General features: G+C 48.8%; 1 protein-coding gene across 1 annotated transcript in view; it reads left to right on the top strand.

The window, feature by feature from the left end:
* P2RX5 (purinergic receptor P2X 5) overlaps window positions 1-24,590 on the top strand; it is a 559,306-nt gene that overhangs the window by 18,003 nt on the left and 516,713 nt on the right. The window lies entirely within an intron of this gene.

Here is a 24,590-nt window from a genome sequence, read left to right as displayed (position 1 = left end):
TTTGCTTATATTAGAAGGCATGCTTTCCTGCTGTACATCACGCTGATGGGCAATACAATTTGTATGTTGTCTGCTGGTGGGCACCTTCCTTCCTACCTGTTATTGCCTAATATATTGCCTTTTTCAATATAAAAATCATAACACTTTTATGGAGTACCTTTAAATTATATTGCACAACTGCTAAACAAGCCTAAAATAAAATAAAATAAAATAAAAAATAAAAAAATATATATATATATATGCGGGCTTGCTGGGTGCTATTCTGCTTCACGGAATAAATCACTGATTTTGCACCGAATTTGGGTCTGACTTATCCGTTTTTACAGTTCTGGCAGTGAGATGCAGCAGCGTCGAACGGAGTGAAAATAATATATATATATATATATACACATATATATATATATATATATATATATTATTAATCATAAAGGCGAAACCTAATGCATTTACTAATGCTTGTTTTCATGTTGTAGTCCAATACAAGCTGTAGGATATGACGAAACACAAGGCAGAAGGTTGAAATCCAGGAGCAATATGTTAACAGTATTATTAAGTCATAGTATGCACACTAATCTCTGCATTAGAGGTATTAATCCACTGAGAGATTATATGTGCCAGCCCTACTAACTGTCTCAGTACTTGAACTTGTTATTCTTCTTAAGGGTGTTACACTAATGGGCACATTCCTAGTGCAAGGAATGAAGAGATTTTTTTATAGCTGTCTGCCAGCTGAATTGCCTCACCATTTATCTGAGTTAGAGTCCAGAGAACACAAGGATTAAAAAAAGGTAATTTTTGATTCTTTTTTGTTGATTGAAGGAAAGGCATCTAGACTCATAGCCCAGACCAGAGGGTGCCTCACTATCGACGTTCAACCCCTTTTTGAGCTTGAGTATACTTTGAAAAGTATCCCAGAGACCTGGAGAAGGTTTTTTTTAAACATAGAAAGGGGCATTGTGAGATGATTCGATTAAAACACCATACTCAATTCAAATTAAAGTTGGTAAAAATTCACAAAAGAACAGTACACTTCACAAAAGAACAGTAAAATCCACATTTTTCTTTCAGTTGTATCTTGTAACACATAAAGACCATGATTTTGAAAGACCTTTTAAATTACTAGCTTAAATTACTTGTACTTTTTATTAATATCAGGAGTTCAAGGCACCATCAGAAGCACAAGATTTCTAAGAACTCCTCCGATCTGGTGTTTTTAACCCAAACACACCACCTGCTAAAAGTAGGCGGAGCATCTTTGTGAAATACGTGGGGGGAGGGAAAAAATAATTACCAGGGCAATAGTCCCTAGAATTAGAAATTTCCTCCGTAAGGCCTATTTTCTCTTACAACCTTCAGGGTCCCACACCATCATTACAATTGCCATCGTAACACTGTTTACTGCCCGCCACATTAGGATCGGGGATGGATGGTTGGCCGTCGGAGAGACCGACTGCCACTGATCTGACGGGCTCAATGAGCCCATCGGTCTGTCGGAGGAACTTGTATCCCTATAACAGTGGCAGGGCCTGTCCCCTAACATATCCCTGCACCATGTGGCAGGCACTGCATTGTGCCTGCCACATAGTGCAGGAATATGCACGTGGCGCATATTTTATAGCGCAGCATCTGCTGCAGCCCTCAACACCCGCCGCAATGCAAAATATACACTTTGCGACCCCTGTCAACTTGTCGGGTGGGCCAGTTTCCCACCAGGATGGTGCACCCTGGAGAAACTGATGCCCTGGTTTCCTGGTTTCAGTAACTCCAGAGGGCTAGTCGGCCAGGGTTACTGTAGTTTCACTAGGGAACTTGTTATTAGTGGTTGGCAAGCCATTGATTGCTCAAGTCAAATGCCTGGTTCGAGCACGAGGTCCTCTTAAACACTTGACCCCAAAGCAAACCGAAGTTTTAATATGGCTCCTGTCTGCCACTCACACTCTACCATCATGCGTCAAGTATTAAAAGCAAAGCATAAACCTTTTGGTGTATTAAAGGAGCTAACCACCTAGTGGGTGAATTACATAATGTGAAACCAGGAAACCTAGTACTAATTCTGGCTTACTCAAATGTGTGATCTATGGCAACATTGTATTCTATAGAGCCTCCTATTTTTGTTATCACAAATGAGAGTGACTTCCAATGTGTGAGTCTAGAATGAGCATTTTACGAAAATAATCAGATGTGTAAAGGTGAAATACTTCTGCATGTTAAATAAACTTTTTTTTTTATTTTGAAGAGACTATCATATTTTCATATGATGTTTGTTGCATTATTTAGAAGACAACTATTTTCTTTGCTCAGCTTGAGCCCGGGTTCTTAGAGCCCAACCAGACCCTTGGCTCGGCTCCAGCTTGGCTCGCCCACCTGTACTTGTTATGAGGCTTTTAGCGTTGCAAAAATATTGAAACTGACTTGAAAGCATTTACAGGGCAACACAGAGGTCAAGCTATTGCTCTTCTCCTGCAGAGACTATGGGGTCCATTAGGATGACGGGCGGACTTTGTCCGCCCGTCATCCTAGCGGGGATTGGGACCGCACGCCATAAGGGCGGGGGTCCTGTGGGGGGCATTAGGATGTGCCGCCACAGTGGCAGGCACATCCTGCATTTGTAGCATTGTGGCGGGCGGTGCTCTCAGCACCACCAGCCACAATGCTAGAAATTCATTTCAGCATTTGCATATACAAATCAGCAGGCACCGCGCGGTGCCTGTCGCTTTGTTTATGCAAATGTGGGGGGGTACCAGAGGTACCCCCCGTGTGCAGCCCCCACCCCTCCTTCACTCTGGGGGCCCACAGGGGGCCCCCAGAGTGAAGACCGCATGCCTTTCGGTGGCGGCATTGCCGCCACGAAAAAGCATTGTAAAATGCCCATGCTAATATGGCTGGCGGTGTCTGATAGACACCGCCACCATATTATTCCTTTTCCGCCCCGGCCGCAAGGCGACCGGGGCGGAAAAGCGGCGGACGGTCTTTCCGTCCGCCGAGGTCCCCCGCCATACTAATATGGCGGGGGGCGGCCAGTGAGGATGTCGGGCGGATTGCCCCCGCCAGGCTGGCGGGGGCAATCCGCCCGACATCCTAATGGGCCCCTATGTGTTCAGCACAGAAGTCAAAGTACACATATGAAGTAAAAGGACATGGACACAGTGAGTGCGTGCACACCCATCTCCAGACATGTGCACTGCGTCCGCGGAAGTGTACATGCATACTCATATCACAATATATACGCTGGGGCAGGCACTCGCAGGGCGCAACTTAGCTTAGCTGTGCTTGCGGGCCCTTTTTATTTAGAGCAAATGCCTCCTACATTTTGTGTTGTATTGAGCTATAGCAGTGTCTGTGCAAAAATGTAGTAATATATTCCTGGGTGCATTCTGAATTGGAGTAGTGGAGGTCAGTAACCCATGCATTTTTAGGTCTTACCTGAGACAGCACATTTGCAGTCACTTGAGAACGTATTGTAAATTTGAAAAAAATTCAGAAAGGTATTAGAGCCTGCTGCTTACTTATCATTCAATGGCTTCTACAGTCACTCTAGTTTCCTTGCTTTTCGTTGGTCAGTGCATCCAGCGTTCCCGATTTCTACCTGTGTTCTGTGGAGCAAGGACCAAATACAGTTTTCTGTCTGTGGCCAGTGTCCTTCCACTGACCACACATTGAAGAGGTACTTTTTTTTATTTTCTATTGATGCACTCCATAAGAGTGTTTCATGTTGTAAGCCGTCTCTACCTTCCAGCCTACCCCACTGCATTCTGTGGTTGCTGGCCCCTGTACCTCCGCCACCTACCTCCTGTCAATGCTTGTACTTTCCCCCTGTTGCTTGCCTATCCACTAACTTCCTGCCCTCGAGCCCCGTAGCTGCTTGCCCCGTCCTTATTTGGCTGCATCTCAGCTTTCACCTTATACCACAGTTATTTCACAGTCTTTGATGAATGGTTTCACCAGCTATGCGGGACTGCCATGGGCAATAGTGCAGCTCTGTCGTACGCTAACCTTTTTATTAAATTTTTTGAAGAAACTTACGTGTTGAATCATCCTCTTTGGCACAACAAGGGGAAACTCTATTTGAGATTTATAGATGACATTTTCGTGCTCTGGGCAGGAACAGAAAGTGAGCTCTTACATTTTCTCAATTCTTGGAACCTTGTGAACAATCGAGTACAGTTCACTTGGAACTATGACATGGAGTGCATTCACTTTCTCGATGTGAAAGTAAAACGAAAAGCTGGCAGAGTGACCACGACAATCTTTCGCAAACCGACTGATCGAAACTCCATTCTACACCATCAGAGTTTTCATCAACCTCGGTTGAAGCAGAGCTTACCTCTCTCGCAATTGATGCGTGTCAAACGGATAGTATCCTTGGAAGAAGTATGCCAACAAGAAATGTTAAACATGATAGGCAGGTTCCAAGACCGTGGGTACCCTCAACAGACATTGGTAAGGGCGATGATCCGTTGCCATAACATGAACAAAGAAGAACTCTTACAGGTCCGGCCTAAAACTGAGAACACCCGGATGGTAGTGGTCTCCAAGTATTCTATCATGAGTAGCCAGTTTAGAAAAATCATTGCAAATCACTGGTCTTTATTGAGTTTGGAGCCTGATTTCCAGGGAGCCTTCACATTGCCACCCTTATTTGCGTACACTAGAGGGCGCAATCTCAAGGAGATTTTGTCAAAACCAAAGGAACAGAACCAAGCGACAATCTACAAAGGCCTGAGACCATGCTACAATTGCAGCAATTGCAACAATTGCATACAAGGAAATGTCACCACCCACCCTATGAAGGGTCACCCCATTAAATTACGAGTGAATGCCACATGCAATTCTGCTAATGTGATCTACATGTTAAAATGTCCCTGTGGGAAATGTTATGTAGGACACACCGAAAGGAAAATCAGAGTACGGTTGCTGGAACACAAGAGCAACATCAGGACAGGCAACATCAAGTCTTCGGTTGCAGCTCATTTTGCAGAACAGAAACACACTGTAGCCCAGTTGAAATTTCTCATATTGGAACAAGTGAAAGTGACACATAACAACAAAAATACTTTACTAAAGAGAGAGAACTTTTGGATCCGCTTCATGGCGACGATGCAGCCACACGGATTGAATGACCGGATGGAATTTTGTATTATATCTGACCTGAATATCACATATGCAAAAAATGTTTTTGACTGCATTTATGCCTGGTACACTATATGTTTTGTGTTACACATATTGGCTATTTATGTTACATCTTTTATAATTACTGAATTGTAGCAACATTATTCTGATTATAGGATGAGCTTATTTTAGCTTGTTTTGTGGGTTTTAAGTTCAGTACACCATCTTCGTTTTTATTTTGGTGGAGGTTCGTTTTTTACCACTCCAAGATGGCGGCGACCATCATTTTGTTTTCAGTCCTATCTCTATTTCTGCAGCGCCGTCTCACGCCGCGCGTTTATCACCCTGCATGCAACCTCACACGCCGAGGCTGTGAGCTGTGTATACACAGAGCGGATCCGTTGACTCCGTTTCATGTAAGTACCTCTACCGAGGACACTGCGAACCAACAAGACCTTGGCTGATCCCTAACGCGTACCTACTGCTCAAGCGTAATTAAGGTCATGCATTGTCACAAATTCCTTCACGAGGTCCGAGCCTCAGCGCTTTAAGTCACCCTTGATAGTGGTATTCTTCATGTACATTCTACGCGCCTTGCATGCCCAGACCATAGCGCGTGACACTTGGGCACTTTGGATAACGATCTCGGTCACGCAGAGTAGCGTGTTTCACTCTTTTTGCATACGCACTGGTTTGTTTAGATTGACCATCACCTTCCTTAGTTTGTGACCACAGTGGGCGACTTTGTTTATATTTTCGACACATCAGGTGTGGTATTCGGTAATGCACCTGTGAGGAAATGATTGTGGGGCATAGAAGTGTATGACAAGGGCATTGATACTGTTTTGTTTTCCTTTATGTTTATAGAGCGATCCTCTGAGGAAGGGCTTTAATTTAGCCCGAAATGCATTGGGAGTTATGATTATTGGATGATATCGTTTAAGGAAGGTGTCGATTTCAGGCATCTTGAAATATTGCTGAATCGTGTTTTTGAAACTTTTGATTTATGGAATAAATTTCTGAGGAACTTTTTTCAGCATTTCTGTTTGAACTTTGGTTGAGCTGACATATCAATATAAGACTGGATAGTCTTTTTCTTGCTGTGCACCGGGAGTCTCCTTCCAGTGGGGGGAGCCTTGCAGTAGTGCATCTCAGCTTTCAACATAGCCCATCCCCCTCCTCATCCTTGCTTGGCCATCCCCCCGACTCCCTTAATTGATTCCCCTTCCCTGCCGCCCCCACCCAAAAAAGTGCTAAAGCCACATTGGAGTGTTTTTACTTCTTTACTTTCAGCATGCCTCATAGTATAGAAAATGAAAGCGCTATGATCTGGTCAACGCTAGATGCATCATAGCCCTTTTTAGGTCTCGCCTAGCATTGCTGCGCACATTTGCGACTCGCTCGGCGAGATTTATTGCTAATGAGGAGTTTCAGTAGAGGGCTTGAAGCCCCGCCCCTCATTTCCATTGACCGGCATCGCCGTTTATGCTAAACAATGGCCTGCCATTGGAAATTAGGGTTTTTGCTTGCCGCCCTTTGGCTTGCGATCCGGACTGGGTTGCCTGCTTCACGGCTGTCGTGAAGCACTTATCTTTATGGGGCTATGTGACTAAACACATGGCTCCATAAAGACAAGAGATCCCCGTGCTCCAGCGCGATCCTCTTTCGCTTTCGGGACTAGGCTTGTTTTCCAAAAGGAGTTGTGTCCCTCTTTCTATAGTGAGAGTGCTCGTTGATCAATGCACATGCTTGAGAGATGTGTATAACCTTCAGACTGACGTGTTCAAAGCTACAATGGGCCGAATGCCCCTTTAAACTTTATTATGGCCGAACACTAAGGATCACCAAATCGGTAAATGACACATCTTTTTAACGATTTCAAGGGACTTTTGTTTACATGTGGTATGCAAAAGCGATATCATCTGCAAACTCAAAGTACTTTTATAAAATACTATATAGAATCAGTTATAAAGAAGCTGAAATAAAATACCTACCAATACGGAAAGAATTAGTGTGAAAATCGGTGTTGCTGAAAAATATAGAGGACTGTTGGGGGCTGTTTTCCACGCAAAGAAAATGCTGAGCGTGAGGGGGGCAAGGTGGTTTGTTGCCACCAACCTCCCCTCCCCCACTGCTCCCATCCCACCAAGGGCCTCATTTATGAAAAGTGACCCTCCTTGCGACATGCTGGATGCGTCATCTTTACAGTATGACGCATCATGTCGAGTTAGATACGTCAGTATTTCTGATGTATCTGTAGGCGCAAAAAGGATCACTGACATAATATCGATGTCATAAATATCGATGTAGCAAAATATCGATTATATAATATAGAATACCAAAATATCGATTTCCTATCTCCAAACAGGTAAGTACAAAAATATCGAATCAAAAATATCGATGTAAAAAACTATAGTTAGTCAAAATATTGAATTTTTAAAATATCTTAAAAGTAATGTAAAAGTAAGGAAATAATAAATATAATTAACTTAAACATACTTAAAATACTTAAATAACCTTAACATTAATAAATAATTAATTTAAGTTAAAAATAAATAAACATACAATTACATTTTTTAACACATATATATATATATAAACATAATATTAATAAAACATATACTATATTTTTACCGAAGGTTAGCAGGAGAGTAACATTTACTATGACCACTCCAGTAAATACAACAGTAGGGAAAGCGTTGGATAGCGTAGGGGTAAAAATTACTATTCCCACTCCAGAGAGTGCAACAGTAGAGAAAGCGTTGGATAGCGAGAGGGTAAAAATTACTATTCCCACTCCATAGAGTGCAACAGTAGGGAAAGCGTTGGATAGCGGGAGAGTTCAAATTACTATTCCCGCTCCACAGAGTGCAACAGTAGGGACAGCGTTGGATAGCATAAGGGTAAAAATGACTATTCCCACACCAGTGAGTGCAACAGTAGGGAAAGCGTTGGATAGCGTAGGGGTAAAAAACTATTCCCACTCCAAAGAGTGCAACAGTGGGAAAGTGTTGGATAGCGTAGGGGTAAAAATTACTATTCCCACTCCAGTGAGTGCAACAGTAGGGAAAGCATTGGATAGCGTAGGGGTAAAAATTACTATTCACACTCCAGAGAGTGCAACAGTAGGGAAAGTAAATACTTTATATATGAATAAAAATAAATTAAATATTAATACCAAATACAAATTAATTAAAAGTAATTAACAATTTTATATAATATAATAATTAATCAATTAAAAATAAAAAAATAATTACAAATAATTACCTATTAATACAAATTATTTACCAATTAACAATTAATTAATGAACTATTAAAAAATTATTAAAAATTACAACAAAACAAAACCAATAAATAAATAATAAATATTTAATTAATTACAATTAAATTACTTCCCACCCTATTCCACTATAAACCCACAACCCACTACAGAAAATAAATTAATAAAATTAACATAATTATCGACTAAACTATTAATTAAAATTAATTACCAATACTTTAATAAATTACCAATTAAAAATGTAAATATCAATTAATTCCAAATAAATTCCAATAAATAAATTAAAAAATGTAATTAATTATAATTAAATTACTTCCCACCCTATTCCCCTATAAACCCACAACCCGCTACAGAAAATACATTAATACAATTTACATAATTATCAATTAGTCAATTAATTTAAATTAATTACCACTTATATTTCAATAATTAGCAATTACAAATTTAAATATCAATTAATTCAAAATAAATACCAATAGATACATTTAAAAATGTAAATAATTATATTTAAATTACTTCCCACCCTATTCCCCTATAAACCCACGACCCTCTACACAAAATACATTATAAAATTAACATAATTATCAATTAATCAATTAATTAAAATAATTACCAATTATATTTTAATTAATTACCAATTAATTATCAATTAACAATTAATTTAAAATAAATACCAATAAATAAATTAACATATTTAATTAATAATAATTAAATTACTTCCCACCCTATACCCCTATAAACCCACAACCCGCTACAGAATTATATTACGCAAAAATTAAATACCATAAAATTAATTAATTTAAATTAATTATAAAATAAATATACACTTTTCACACATATACTAACATAAAAAATACTTAAAAAAAATAATATTAACTTACTTACCTCAAATTCGATATTTTTGTTGTCTGTATTCTGTCCATTCTATATTTTTGTTGGCTATATTCTGTCCATCCTATATTTTTGTTGTTTATATTCTGTCCATTCGATATTTTGTCCATTCTATATTTTTGATTCGATATTAATGCTATTCTATTCGATATTTTTGTAGTCTATATTCTGTCAGTTCGATATTGTGTAAATTTTATATTTTTAACTCGATATTAATGTAACTCGATATTAAAAACTCAATATTTTGAGTGTATAGCGCGACAAAATGGCGCATTGCTGGAGTGTGTCACAAAAGTGACGCAACCCCAGCAATATATCCTTTCACATGGGGCAAGCCGCATGTGAAAGGGCCTGCGTCAGTCTTGCGACCGCTGTGAGGAATGCATAAGATATTGACGCAATGGCATCCTAGAAGTGACGCAATGAAATCTCATAGATTTCACTGCGTCACTTCTACAAGGCTTACATGCGTGGGAACGCCCCCCTGCATACATTATACCTGACGCACTTATAATGTAGCGCAGAGGTCTACGAAGTGACGCATCTGCTTAGATGCGTCACTTTGTAAAAAGGACGCAACAGGGGGCGTGTTTTACGCCGTAGATGCGTCACAAAAAGTGACGCAACAGCAGCGCATAAAGATGTTAGTGGTTGGGGTGATTCTGAGGTCTGTCTTACCGGACACCAACCCTTCAAATGTAATTTTTGAGGTGACTCTTGCATCAGGGTACAGCGCTTCAAGGGAGATGAAGTGATTGCCCGACTAGGCGCTGCATTCTTCAGTCCAAGCAAAGGCCGATCTAGGCAGAGTGTGCACGTGTGTGTGTGTGGGGGGGGGGTGTTTGTTGGTTGCTCATGTGGTTGAAGAATGCGTTGTGAATCTTAGGCTGCCAGCAGCAGCACCAACAAGGGGCAGCGTTTTCCCATTTTGAGTGATTCGTACAGTGCCTTGGTACAATGCTTCATGGCGCACGCTCCATGTGCAACTTGAATGCTGATAAGCCGAGTACGGACACTAAGCCTCCCTTTTAAATGCGGTTGTCTGTTAGCTTTATCTGGTGTTTGTTGTCTTGGTGTTTTTGTGACCGTGGCCGCCTGTTCCAGGCTGTGTACATTGCCCATACACTCCCTTTATTATATTTTGATGCACAGATCAGTTCAGCGCACGTTCTGTCGGTTCCACGCTGACATGTCTGCGGATACTACCAAACAACTTAAATAATATCACTAATACAATGACATTGCAGTGTGCATTGTGTATCGTGTACAGTATGTCATTAAAACTCTCTTCATTGCGTAGATTGTAATTCCAAAGACGTTAATTATTTTGTGTTGAGTGTATCCGTTCATGTCGCATGTTATTACAAACAAGGCTATTTTTCATGCTCTGACAGCGAGTTGCTGCTGGGCCTCTGACAGAAGTTTAATTGCATGTACTTCTAATGATCGTATTCCATATTTCTGAGTTATGAAGTATTTCTCTGATTATTTACATTTTTGCAATTTTTTCATGTTATTTGTTTACTTCCCGTACTGCACTTATATTGTACTTTGTGTTAGTGTAACAGGAATTTAATTTGCTTCAATTCGGAGGCAGATTTACAAGCCCTTTGCACCTCTTTTACGACGCCGTTGCGTCACTTTTGTGACGCAGGGGCGGTGCAAAGCCAGCGCCATGCTGCGGGATATTTACAACGTGACGCATCTGGGAGATGTGTCATGTTGTAAATCCCTACGCCACAGGTAGGCATTCCGGCGCCGGTTGGGGGGCGTTCCGGTGCAGGAACGCCTCCTAAAAGTGACTGAGTGAAATCTACAAGATTTCTCTCAGCCACTTTTAAGGCCATGCTGCGTCAAAACCCTGTGCCTGCTTGAAGCAGGCGTAAGGATTGATGCAGCATTTTGAGGATAGGGCACCCCCAAACCTTGCTGGAGCTGCGTCGCGCTTGCGACCCAACTCCAGCAATGCGCCGCCTTTATGGCAGCAGATGCGTCACGCATCTGTCCATTTTTGCCCCATGGTGCACCCTATTGTAAATGCGGCGCATCCATGGTGGCGAAGCCGTGACGCACAATAACTGGTGCATCCCTGCTGATATGCAGGGATGCGCCAGTTATTGTAAATCTGCCCCATAGTGTTTTGCATATCGAATGTCTTTTTAATGCCATCCAAGGAAATGTATCCCGGAAACTCTTTTCCACCCCATACGTTCTTGTCTCTTCTTCAGTATTGTTTGCATGCCCATCCTCACTCCGCAACACCCTCTTGAACTCTGCAAAAACAAGTGTTGCTACTCTACTCCCAGAAAACAGTGAAAATGCATGATTATTTCCAAATTAAGAGGCCTATTAGGATGGCGGACGGAAACGTGTTCCGTCCGCCATGGTCACGGCAAAAATACTCCCGGCCGCACCGTGGATAATCCGCGGTTGCGATTATGATATTTCTGTCAACAAACACCGACCACAGTGGACGGATCACATTAAACACCGTCCGCGGCAGACGGATCACACCAAAGACCGCCGTAAGCGGACGGTACCACAGAAACACCCTCCGCCGCGGACGAATTGACCGCAGAAACAGGCCCAACCGACGCAATACCTGCGGAGGGTCCGGCCGCACGATTAGGATAACCCCGCCATCCCAACGGAACTCACCACCTTCCTTGACCGCCGCAGAAACAATGCTTTGACAAACGGAGCATGACTGCGGAAGGACCAAACAAACATCATCCCTGCCGTCAAACCGATTCTAAAATGGTGGACGGAAGTAAATAGAAAACACACTAAACAGGACACACACCCACCTGAAACACCCACCCCCAACAACTACACGCCCCAATGACACCCCCCCCCCAGCACAAACAAAAGCACCCAAGTCACCACACCCACAGAACACCTGACTGGCAACAACCATTGGGACACAACAACCACACAGAGTATAAAATTAATCCCTCCCATTACCACAATCCTTTGCATCACAGCATAGCTGCAAGAAAGAGGCAGAATAGCACAAACAGCAGACACACACAAACACACATACAACCTGCACACCAACACACCCACCACACAAACCCCCACAACACCATCCCTACACACCACACACCTGCACACCCCACCCCACCACACCAACACCTTGCACATCACACACCATGGCACCCAAGAAAAACCTCAAGTTCACAGACAGTGAGTTGAAGGTCATGGTGGATGAAATCATCCGTGTCGAACCACATCTGTTCGGTACCCTAGTCCAGCAGACCACCTTGGCAACCAAAACCAACATGTGGGACAGGATAGTGACCAGAGTGAATGCGTCAGGGACCGTGCTACGCAGCAAACACGAGATCCAGAGGCGGTGGCACGACCCCAAGGCAAGGGTGAAAGGCATCAGGGCCAAGAACCACCTGCGGGCACAACACACTGGCGGTGGCACTCCCCCGGAGCCTATACCATTTGCCGAATGGGAGGAGAAGGTGCTGGGCATACTGCACCCTGAGAGCCAGGAAGGAATAGAAGAGGGACTTGAGGCTGGTAAGTACAAACCAATGACCACTATCACACTGTCATGGTCTGCCTTGCACAACTACCAAGACACATCTCCCAGGCTCCAATCCGTGCATGTGGACCACACAGTCACCAAAATGTGATGTCCTGGCCTCAAATGCACCCACCATGAACAACCACAAATGTTGCCTCCTACGTTCACAGGCTTGCATGTTGTCAAAGCAGCCAACACCACAACTCCCAACAGGCCCCCCTATCTACAGGGAGGTTGGTGGTGGGTGGGGGGGGTGAGAGACCAGCACTACAACTCCCAACAGGCCCCTATGTCTACAGGTAGGTTGGTGGTGGGTGGGGGGGGGGTGAGAGACCAGCACTACAACTCCCAATAGGCCCCCATGTCTACAGGGGGGTTGGTGGTGGGTGGGGGGGTAAGAGACCACCACTACAACTCCCAACAGGCCCCCATGTCTACAGGGAGGTTGGTGGTGGGGGGGGGGGGAGCCCGGCACTACAACTCCCAACAGGCCATCATGTCTACAGGGAGGGTGTTGGAGGCTGGGGGGGTGAGAGACCAGCACTACAACTCCCAACAGACCCCCTTGTCTACAGGGAGGTTAGTGATGGATGGGGGAGGGGGTGAGAGACCAGCACAACAACTCCCAAGAGGCCCCTATGTCTACAGGGAGGGTGGAGGTGGGTGGGGGGGGGGGGGTGAGAGACCAGCACTACAACTCCCAACAGGCCCCCATGACTACAGGGAGTTTGGTGGTGGGTGGGGAGGGTGAGAGACCAGCACTACAACTCCCAACAGGCCCCCATATCTACAGGGAGGGTGGTGGTGGGTGTGAGGGTGAGAGACCAGCACTACAACTCCCAACAGGCCCCCATGTCTCATCCCAGAGCAAGATGGAGTCCGCCCACCATTAGCTGACTAGTGCATCTCCTCCTTCAAACCTACAGGTAGGTAGCCATCTTCACAGGGGCACCATCCAATAGCAGGACCGGACCACACATATCCAAGTATTGTCTCCCCACCTCCACACCACCATAATGCCCAGTACTGTCTACCAAACCAACATGATGACACCAACAACCATGTCCTGATTCCATAGTAATTTGTAATATAACAACAAAAAACCTGTCATGTCCACAGCATTGATTCTGAAATTCTTGTCCCTCAGGTGATCGCAACTTGACAGGCGAAACCAGCAACCGCCAGCACCAGTCGCCCCCCTCACAGCCAGGACTCTCTGGTGAAGATCCCATGGACACCTCGGGTGCAGAGGACGATGCTGGCCCAAGCACACTCCCAGGGCCATCAGGCTCCCAGGACATCCCTGCCTCCACCACTTTGGCCAGTGTCACAACACCAACACCTGCCATTGTGAGCTGTGCAGCTACCACCACCACCACCACCACTCCTGCCTGTGCCACCCTGCCTGACCCATCGTCCGATGAAGGGCCATCGACATCTCAGGCTACCAGGGAGAGTGGACGGTGGAAGACACAGGTGAGGCCACAGCTCACAAACAGGAGTGCAGGTGCTAGGCGAGGTCGGGAACAAGACCCACCCCATCCTGGGACCGAGACCCTGGATGCCATCACCAGAGTCCATGCCTCCTATGAGCGGTCGCAGGCACAGGCGGATCGGGCACACCAAGACTCGCTACAGAACTGCCAGCTGTTGCGGTCCAAGGACACCCGCATGGGCCAAATTGTTGACCTCATGGGGCAGCAAACAGCTCTTTGGAGGGAGTGGTTATCCCGTGCCACACCACCTCCCCCTCCCCCAAGTGGCCAGCGGGACAGGTCACCAACACCACCGCCACCATCCCCTGAGGACACTGACAGGGAGGTCGTCCCTGAACAACCTGCCCCCACAGCTGGCTCTGCTCCGGCTCCAAGACGGAGGGGTCATCCGAGGCTGGATCCAGCTGAGAGCAGTGGCAATGCACCATACACCCGCTCAAAGAGAGGCCGCCACTGACTTCACCCTTCCTTGAGCCTGCCATTGACTCTGCGAACTATCTTGCCCCACAATGCCAAGCATTGGCACACGTCTGTTGGACTAGGTGTACATCACACAATGTGGGGTCCCCACGGTGTTTTCATCTGCCATGACCTTCAACTCTCACTTCCCCCCAACACCTATTTGTAAATATGCACTAACAGTAATCCACACCCTGTAAATAAACACCACGTAAACACTCAATGCTGTGTGACCTCCATGTTTTAAACACAGGTTTGTCTTATTATTTGTCATTACCAGGTGCAGGGATCAATGTTCTTGAGAATCATGCCTCTGTGGGAGTGACCTAGGGATAATGAGAGAACAACAAGCCCATTCAGGAAACAGAATCACACCCATCACACCACACTGTACTGCAACATCCCACAAACCACAATCATCACTAATTAAGTGGATCACAGGACACACATCAGGGAGCATTGCATGTACACCATCTCACACACCCATTTGCAAACAGAACATACAAGAACATGCAGCATTCACACACCACATCCACACATCACCAGCAAACATACATCACGCATTGACCAGCAGCACAAGAGGTAGTTACTCACATTCAAGGAAAGTAGCGAGCAATGAGCTGACGCCTCTGGTCCACACCTTCTTTCTCCCCACTATCCTCATCACTGGACATGGGTGGGATGGGATGCGGAGCAACCTGTTGGTCTGCAGGGTCCATGATCAGTTCAATATTATTGTGTAAGGCCAGGTTGTGGAGCACGCAGCAGGCAATCACTATTTTGCATACTTTGCCTGGTGAGTATGGCAGGACCCCTCCGGTTTTATCCAGGCAGCGAAACCTAGACTTCAGCAGTCCAAATGTACGTTCCACCACCCGACGTGTCCTCCCATGCGCCTCATTATAACGCATTTCACCAGGGGTAGTAGGATTCCGTAGGGGGCTTAGCAGCCACTGGCAGTTTGGGTACGCAGAGTCGCCTAGGTGGGGGGATGACAGACACATACATCATTACCAGGATTGGTGGGAACAGCATGGCACACATACAACACAGTAGTCATTACAGCACACTCACCTACAAGCCACGCACGTTCTTCACGCAGATTAGCCATCAGTTGGGGGACACTGCTGCTCCGCAGGATGTGGGAGTCATGTGCGGATGCGGGAAATCTGGCACACACATGGGAGATAATGTTGTCAGCCAGGCACACCACTTGCACGTTGATAGAATGGTAGTGCTTCCGATTGCGATAGACGGGTTCACGCACCTGGGGTGGAATGAGACCAATATGTGTGCCATCAATGGAACCCACTACGTGTGGGATCTGGCCCAGGGCATAGAAGTCACCTTTCACTGCAGCCAGCTCTGCCAGACGTAGGAAATTGATGTAATCATCCTTGTAATGCATCATGGCATCCAGCACATCCCGCAGTACCATGCTGAACATGGATTGGAACATCCCCCCGGCATGACCAACTGTGTACTGGAAAATGCCTGTTACCAAGAAATGAAGTGCCTTTGGTGTGGGTGTAATAGCTCCTGGATATGGCCTGTGTGGCTGCAGATGAGGTGCCAATTGGGCTACAAGGTCCTGCAATCTCCGTCGGTCAAGCCAGAATTTGCGGATCACCTCCTCGTCAACCATGTCCTCCAGCACAGTGTATGGTCGATGCACATTTGGAGCCCTCCTGTGTGGGAGTAGATGGGAGCAGATGTCAATTGACCAACACCGGACAGCTGTGCCACACTTGCACCCACCGCCAGCACCCGGCGGTGGGTGACCGGCCAGGGCCGGCGGTGGGTGACCGGCCAGGGGCATCCATGCCAGGGTGACATCAATTTACAGGGCGGTCACCCACTGCCATCACCCGGCGGTGGGTGACCGGCCAGGGCCGGCGGTGGTTGACCGGCCAGGGCCATCCATGGCAGGGTGACATCAATTTACAGGGCGGTCACCCACTGCCAGCACCCGGCAGTGGGTGACCGGCCAGGGGCATCCATGCCAGGGTGACATCAATTTATAGGGTGGTCACCCACCGCCAGCACCCGGCGGTGGGTGACCGGCCAGGGCCGGCGGTGGGTGATCGGCCAGGGCCATCCATGCCAGGGTGACATCAATGTACAGGGCGGTCACCCACCGCCAGCACCCGGCGGTGGGTGACTGGCCATGGCCGGCATTGGGTGACCGGCCAGGGCCATCCATGCCAGGGTGACATCAATTTACTGGGCGGTCACCCACCGCCAGCACCCAGCGGTGGGTGACCTCCTGCACCCGGCGGTCTGCGGTGGGTGCTGCAATGTGACTGTAAGGGGGGGTACCAACTGCCATTTCCACTTGCACATTCAAATGTATGTGTTGGCCTGCCCCGCCACCACGGAATGCGTGCTCCGCCATTGCGACGCCAGTGAGTGATTAATTTCAAATGATGCACCATCGCGGTAGCGCACATGTGGTTGCCGGTGTGTGACCGTGATGGTCCTTGCACATGTAGCCAATGGAAACAGGTAACGCGGGGCGCGTAAGCGATTTCAAAAATAGCGGAAGCCGTACACCGCCACAGCAGGGCCAGTCATTGGCTCATTTTGAATGAGGCAGCCCCGGAAAACCAATTGCTGCAGACGTGTGCCACTGATATCAGCTCAGGGCCCTATAAATGTGTGAATTTCAGCAGCACACATGCACTGCTTCCAGCCACTGCTGCCTGCGCCCATCACCTCGACCTGCTGCTGCTGAGCTATCCAACAACTGTTGCCTGCATCCATCACCTCTACCTGCTGCTGCTGAACTATCCTAACAACTGCTGCCTGCACCCATCACCTCTACCTGCTGCTGCTGAGCTATCCAACAACTGCTGCCTGCACCCATCACCTCTACCTGCTGCTGCTGAGTTATCCAACAACTGCTGCTGTTGTGCCACAGTCCTGGACCTTGCCATGCCGAGAGTGCGAGAGATCCGGTCTCGTCCCTTCACCGCAGCGGAGCTGCATGTCCTTGTTGACGGTGTGCTCCGCCACTATAAACGGCTCTACGGTGCCCCCGGACAGGTGGTAAGTGCAGTGAGGGACATGTTGGTGTGCATGAGGTGGTCACTGACTCCTGGCTTCTGCTATCTTGGCGGTGTGCTGTGGGACCTTCACATGTGTTGTACTGTGCATGGCTGATGAAAGATACGTGTTGCTACTATGTTTGTGAATGTCCAACTGTCCACTGACATTCCCCTATTGTCTCCCATCATAGTAGGTCAAGCTGCACCTTCGCAAGGCCGTGTGGAGGACCATAGCACGTGATGTACGGGCAGTGGGGGTATGCAATAGACGACACACACACTGCCACAAGCGCTGGGACGACATCTCCAGGCTCAGCAAGAATGTGGCGGAGATGACACTGGGGCTGATTCCAAGATCAGAATTCAAACCAGAACAGGGGATTAAGGCTGCTCTACCCGCACTGGTAACGAAGTCCCTACAGTATACGAGTGTGTAGGTGCAGGAGGTCTGGGACACAATCCCCTAGATCCCAATAATAGAAAGCCAAGAAACTTGGTTTTCAAATCAAATCGCACAAGGTGACCCCGCACCCTTCAACAGTTAATATGATAATAATACAGTATCAATAGTGTTATTCACATAGTTCAATTAACTTTCCAATCCTTCTCCCAAGAATTCCGAAGTCAGGTTCTTCAGTAAACAGATTCTTTTATTCACAAATGATGCTTAAAACCAATAGCCAACGCGTTTCGTCCGTGACCGGACTTCTTCAGGGCTTGTCAAAAGTTCTCTATATAACAAGACTTCACAATGGTCTTCACACTTGAGGTTCGGTTCATAGCTGTGACGCATCCTGACCTGTCCGCCCGGCTGAGAGCGGATCAGCAACAAACTAGCGGTAAGCAGACTGAATGTGTTTGTGACTTGTGAGTGTATGCATGTATTGCTGCTTAGACACAGTAGTGACATCCGTGGTGTGTATGTTGTGCTGCAATTGCATGTTGGTGCCATTAGCGGAGTGAGTGTTAGCATCCATGTCAGCCAGGTGGACATACCAGTTGCATTGTAGTGCAGTGGCCCAAGACATGCCGTTGAGGTCTGTGGTCCCGTGGCATCACATGTGTGGTGGTCTGCATGCACTTGCCCTGTTTGTTTGATGTACATGTTTCACAGGCACCCCCGGTTCTTTGACATGAGGATGTCTGGCAGGGGTGGTTTGTGTGCAGGATGGGTGCTACATGTTGGTCAACAGTAATGGAAGTTGTGATTTTGTAACCTTCAGTACGTAAGTGTGGCACTTAGGTAAACCTATTTTCTCTCTCTCTTTCAGCTTTGGCCAAGGGCACTGACCCACAGATGACGGAGATGAGTGGTGGCAATGCATCCGGATCTGAGATCACACACACGCAGACAGAGACTGCAGAGAGCCGCCCCGGAGAGGGAGACAGAACTGTCAATGAGGACTCACATGTGGACACACCATCGTCCTCATCTTCAGACAGTGGTGGTGAGTCAGCGCTGTTGGTAGACACAGGGAGTGGCAATCAACACCTTCAGTCGGTACACAGCGCACAGGGCCCACACTGCCACCAACTGCAACAAGTACTGATAGTGCTCGCTAAGCATGGGCGGATTTTGCGAATTGGCAATCCGCGAACTTGCGTATTTACGGATTCGCAATCCGCAAAATCCGCGAACTCTCGCGAATTTGCGGATTTTTTTTTTTTGTGTTCGCAAGGATTTCTGCCAGTTCGCGAGGGTTCTGTACCAGTTCGCAATTGCGAACTTACTTGTCGGCTCGCAACGGCCGCGACTATGTTGTTTCTACATCTGGTTCATCATCACAGGTTCACAGCACCCTCTGTTTCACCACTGCCACCCTCTGGCACACCCATGCCACCCTCTGGTACATCACTGCCACCCTCTGGTTGGTTTATCACTGTAGATTATGGGGGTGAAAAAAAGCAAGCACACCTGCCCTGCTTCAACTGACATGAATTAATTTGGGGTTGATTAATGTGTCACTGAATTTAAACTTCCAGTCTGGCTGGCACCTGCTTCCTTATCTGTAATTTGCTGAACTCTGAAGGGGCCCCTCAGGAAGCACTACAGGGAATGGTTACTAATGATAAGATTGAACTTTTGCACCTGCTGAGTGCTTTCAGTTTTGTCTGTAATTGCTTTCTGTTGCAGTGTAATTTTTTTAACAGGACCTTTGTTGTATACTTGTAGCTATTCTCTGAGCCTGCTGTGAGGGTCAGAGCAGGGTCATAGAATAGTTGCAAGTAGGCAAATGAACTCTGAAGTGGCCCCTCAGGAAGCACTACAGGGAATGGTTACTAATGATAAGATTGAACTTTTGCACCTGCTGAGTGCTTTCAGTTTTGCAAAAATCCAAATATCCAGCAGCATCCACAAAACTAATCCTTCCAGGTCAAGATCCAAATCAAAGTGACCAGCACATGAAGAAAGCACTGGGAGGAGCCTGGTGGACAGGAACAGGAAGTTGGAGACTGTGGGGCACTTCCTTCCTCCCACCCCCACCCCCCAAAATGGACTCCTTGCAAAGAAAAAGTGCAGGCAAATGTCAACCTGAGGAGTTATTCTGATAAAAATCATAATTTTCCAGGTTTATGCTGCCTGCTGGTGGATTTCTTGTGCGAAATTGAAATTTTTCAATCTCGCAATTGCGAGATTGACGCTGCCCGCCGCATTTACGTGTTCGCAAGTATTTACTCCCGCGAAATTGTATAGTATTCTAGTTGGCAAGTGCGACCAAGCAAAAAATCCGCTTCGCACGGATTTTACGAATTTTCGGCAAGTTCGCGAGAGTTCGCGGATTGCGAATTTACCGAAAATCCGCAAAATCCGCGAGCGGAACGGATTTTACGCCCATGCTTAGTGCTCGCCAGAATATGGGGAGCAGAGAGGCCTTCGGTGCAGGCACAGCTGCCCCTGCCCCTGTGACACAAAGTGCCCTTTGTGCTGAGGCGGTTGATCTGCTGCGACAGCTGTGTGTAGGGCAGACCAACATGATCAATGCATTCCTAGAATACGATAGCAAGTTGGAGCAGGCGGTAGCATTCATGGATGGGATGTATGGCGATGTTGCTGGTCTCCACAGAACAGTTCAGTCATTATCCAACACAGTGTCTGCAGCCATTCAACAGTCGCATGGACAAGGTTCTACTTCAGTTCCCCCATCCACACCACTTGATGTCTCAGGGGAGAGTGACATTTCAGACCAGGCGTCATTTTCTGGGTATTGCACTAGAAGCAGCCACAGGCAGCAAGGCAGGGCACGGAGGGCACAGACACCATCCCCTAGGACAAGGAAATCTTTCACCGCTCAGCCCTCCACAGGGCTTGGTCGCCCCACTCACTGCTGCCGCTCCTGCCTGCCTTTGCCGCCTCCTGCCTGCAGATTCCTTCGCTCGCTGCCCGCTGCTCCTGGGAATTTCCCGCTGCTCCTGGGAATTTCCCGCTGCTCCTGGGAATTTCCCGCTGCCCGCTGCTTCTTGGAATTTCCCGCCGCTGCCTCCCTGCGGCCCGCCCCCCTGTGATTCCATTCGCCGCCCCGCTCCCGCCACCCAGCTGCTCCTCCCTCCCGGCTCCTTACTTAAGGGGACCGTAGGGGACCACAGAGTGTGACCGCTCAGCCCTCCACAGGGCTTGGTCGCTCCCACTCACTGCTGCCGCTCCTGCCTGCCTTTGCCGCCTCCTGCCTGCAGATTCCTTCGCTCGCTGCCCGCTGCTCCTGGGAATTTCCCGCTGCTCCTGGGAATTTCCCGCTGCTCCTGGGAATTTCCCGCTGCCCGCTGCTTCTTGGAATTTCCCGCCGCTGCCTCCCTGCGGCCCCGCCCCCCTGTCATTCCATTCGCCGCCCCGCTCCCGCCACCCAGCTGCTCCTCCCTCCCAGCTCCTTACTTATGACGCCCCCAGAGCGACCGCGCAGCGGACGCGCGCAGCGGACACGCGCAGCGGGAGCCCCGATTGAGCGCCGAAGGTGCACCAAAGGTAAGCCCGTCTGCGCCTGGCCCGCGCCCAGCGCCAGGACCCCTGGCCCTCCCCGCCGAGGCAAGACGACCCGACTGACCTACGACGCCGCCACTCTCAACGCACTCAATGGCGGCCGGACCCACGCCTGCTGCCGAGCCACCCCGAGACGCACCCACGGACCCTTCACCTGCTGCACCTGCAAGTTCACCTGCCTCCGAACCTGCCTCGCACCCGCCAAGATGAACACCAGCAGCAACCACCTCAAGTGCATTCTGATCAACACCCGCTCCGTCCACAGACACGCCGTGGAACTCTGGAACCTCCTCGACGCTACATCACCGGACGTCGCCTTTCTCACGGAAACCTGGATGAACGCCTCCTCTGCACCCGACATCGCCATCGCCATCCCGGACGGGTACAAGATCATCAGGAGGGACCGCATCAACCAGACCGGAGGTGGCATCGCCATCGTCCACAGGAACACCATCCGCATCACGACCGACGCCAACGACTCCTTCGCCGCAGCCGAACATCTCCACTTCTAGATTCACACCGACCCTAAGACGACCCTCAGAGGCACCCTCGTCTACAGACCCCCGGGACCACGCACACAAGTCAGTGAAGACATCACAGACTTCATCAGCCCGCACGCCCTCCCCTCCACCGACTACATCCTCCTCGGGGACCTCAACTTCCACCTGGAGAACAACAAGGACCGCAACACCACCGCCCTGCTGGAAAACCTCGCCAACCTCGGACTCAAGCAACTGGTCAACACCCCCACCCACTACGCCGGCCACACGCTTGATCCCGTCTTCTCTTCCAGCAAGTACATCACCTTCAGCCACGCCACCGGACTCCACTGGACCGACCACAGCTGCGTCCACTTCAGCTTCAAAACCTCCACGACCCACCACCACCCGCAACAGGTACCTCACAGGAATTGGAGCAAGATCACCTCAGACCAGCTCACCACCTCCCTCAGCCAGAGCCCACCCGCCAACACAACAGACCCCAACGAAGCAGCCCGCAACTTCACACAGTGGCTGACCGCCTGCGCCGACCACCTCGCGCCACTAAAGAACCCTCCCAGCAGACCCAGAAGCAAGAAGGCATCCTGGTTCACCGACGACCTCAAGGACTCCAAGAAGACCTGCCACGCCCTCGAGAAAGCCTGGCTCCTCGACCGGACCACCGACAACATGACCGCCCTCAAACACGCTACCCGCAAGCACCACCAGCTCATCCGCACCACCAAGAAGAAATCCCTGAAGGAACGACTGGACAACAACACCCACGACAGCAAAGAGCTCTTCACTATCGTCAAGGAGTTCTCCAACCCCAGCACCGGCACCAACGACATCACTCCGTCACAAGACCTCTGCGACTCCCTCGCCTCGTTCTTCCACCGCAAGATCGCCGACATCCACAACAGCTTCGGCGCCCCACCCACGCACCCAACCGTCGAACCAACGCCCCCCACCGCCACCCTTCGCACCTGGACCACGGTGACCACCGAAGATACAGCCCGCACGATGAACACCATCCACTCCGGAACACCGACCGACCCCTGCCCACACCATGTCTTCAACAAGGCCGACTCCACCATCGCACCCCAACTCCGGAACATCATCAACGCCTCCTTCAACACCGCCACCTTCCCGGAGAGTTGGAAGCACGCCGAGATCAGCGCCCTCCTGAAGAAACCTACAGCGGACCCCACCGATCTCAAAAACTTCCGCCCCATCTCGCTCCTCCCTTTTCCTGCTAAAGTCATCGAGAAGATCGTCAACAGACAGCTGACCGCCTTCCTCGAGACGAACGGATCCCTCGACCCCTCGCAGTCCGGCTTCAGAGCCAACCACAGCACCGAGACCGCCCTCATCGCAGCCTCCGACGACATCCGGACCCTGCTCGACAAGGGGGAAACAGTGGCCCTCATCCTCCTGGACCTCTCCGCTGCGTTCGACACGATCGGCCACCGCACCCTAGTCCAGCGCCTCAGCAACATCGGTATCCAAGAGAAGGCACTGGAGTGGATCATCTCGTTCGTCGCCGGAAGAACACAAAGAGTCCGCCTCCCCCCGTTTCGCTCTGAGGCCACCGAAGTCATCTGCGGCGTCCCGCAAGGATCTTCACTCAGCCCCACCCTCTTCAACATCTACATGAAACCTCTCGCAGCCATCGCACGCCAGCACAACCTCAACATCATCTCTTACGCCGACGACACCCAGCTGATCCTCTCCCTCACCAGAGACCCCGACACCCCCAGAACCTGCCTACACGAAGGGATGAAAGACGTCGCCGAGTGGATGAAGGACAGCCGCCTGAAACTGAACTCGGACAAGACGGAAGTCCTCATCCTGTGATCTTCGCCCTCCGCCTGGGACGACTCCTGGTGGCCCCCAGCCCTGGGCACCGCACCCAAGCCAATCGACCACGCACGCAACCTGGGCTTCATCCTGGACCCCTCCCTCTCGATGACCAGACAAGTCAACGCCGTCTCCTCATCGTGCTTCAACACCCTGCGTATGCTTCGCAAGATCTTCCGCTGGATCCCGACCGAGACCAGGAAGACTGTCACCCAGGCACTCGTCACCAGCCGACTGGACTACGGAAACGCCCTCTACGCCGGAACCACAGTCAAGCTACAGAAAAGACTCCAGCGCATCCAGAACGCCTCCGCCCGACTCATCCTGGATGTCCCCCGACGCAGCCACATCTCCAGCCACCTGAGGAACCTGCACTGGCTCCCCGTCGACAAGAGGATCACGTTCCGGCTCCTCACCCACGCACACAAGTCTCTCCACGACCTGGGCCCCAAGTACCT

This window comes from Lissotriton helveticus, chromosome 3_1 (genome assembly GCF_964261635.1).
Source record: "Lissotriton helveticus chromosome 3_1, aLisHel1.1, whole genome shotgun sequence".
NCBI classification, from domain to species: domain Eukaryota; kingdom Metazoa; phylum Chordata; class Amphibia; order Caudata; family Salamandridae; genus Lissotriton; species Lissotriton helveticus.
Note: the sequence above shows the minus strand (reverse complement) of the source record. Positions and strands in the feature narration are given on the sequence as shown.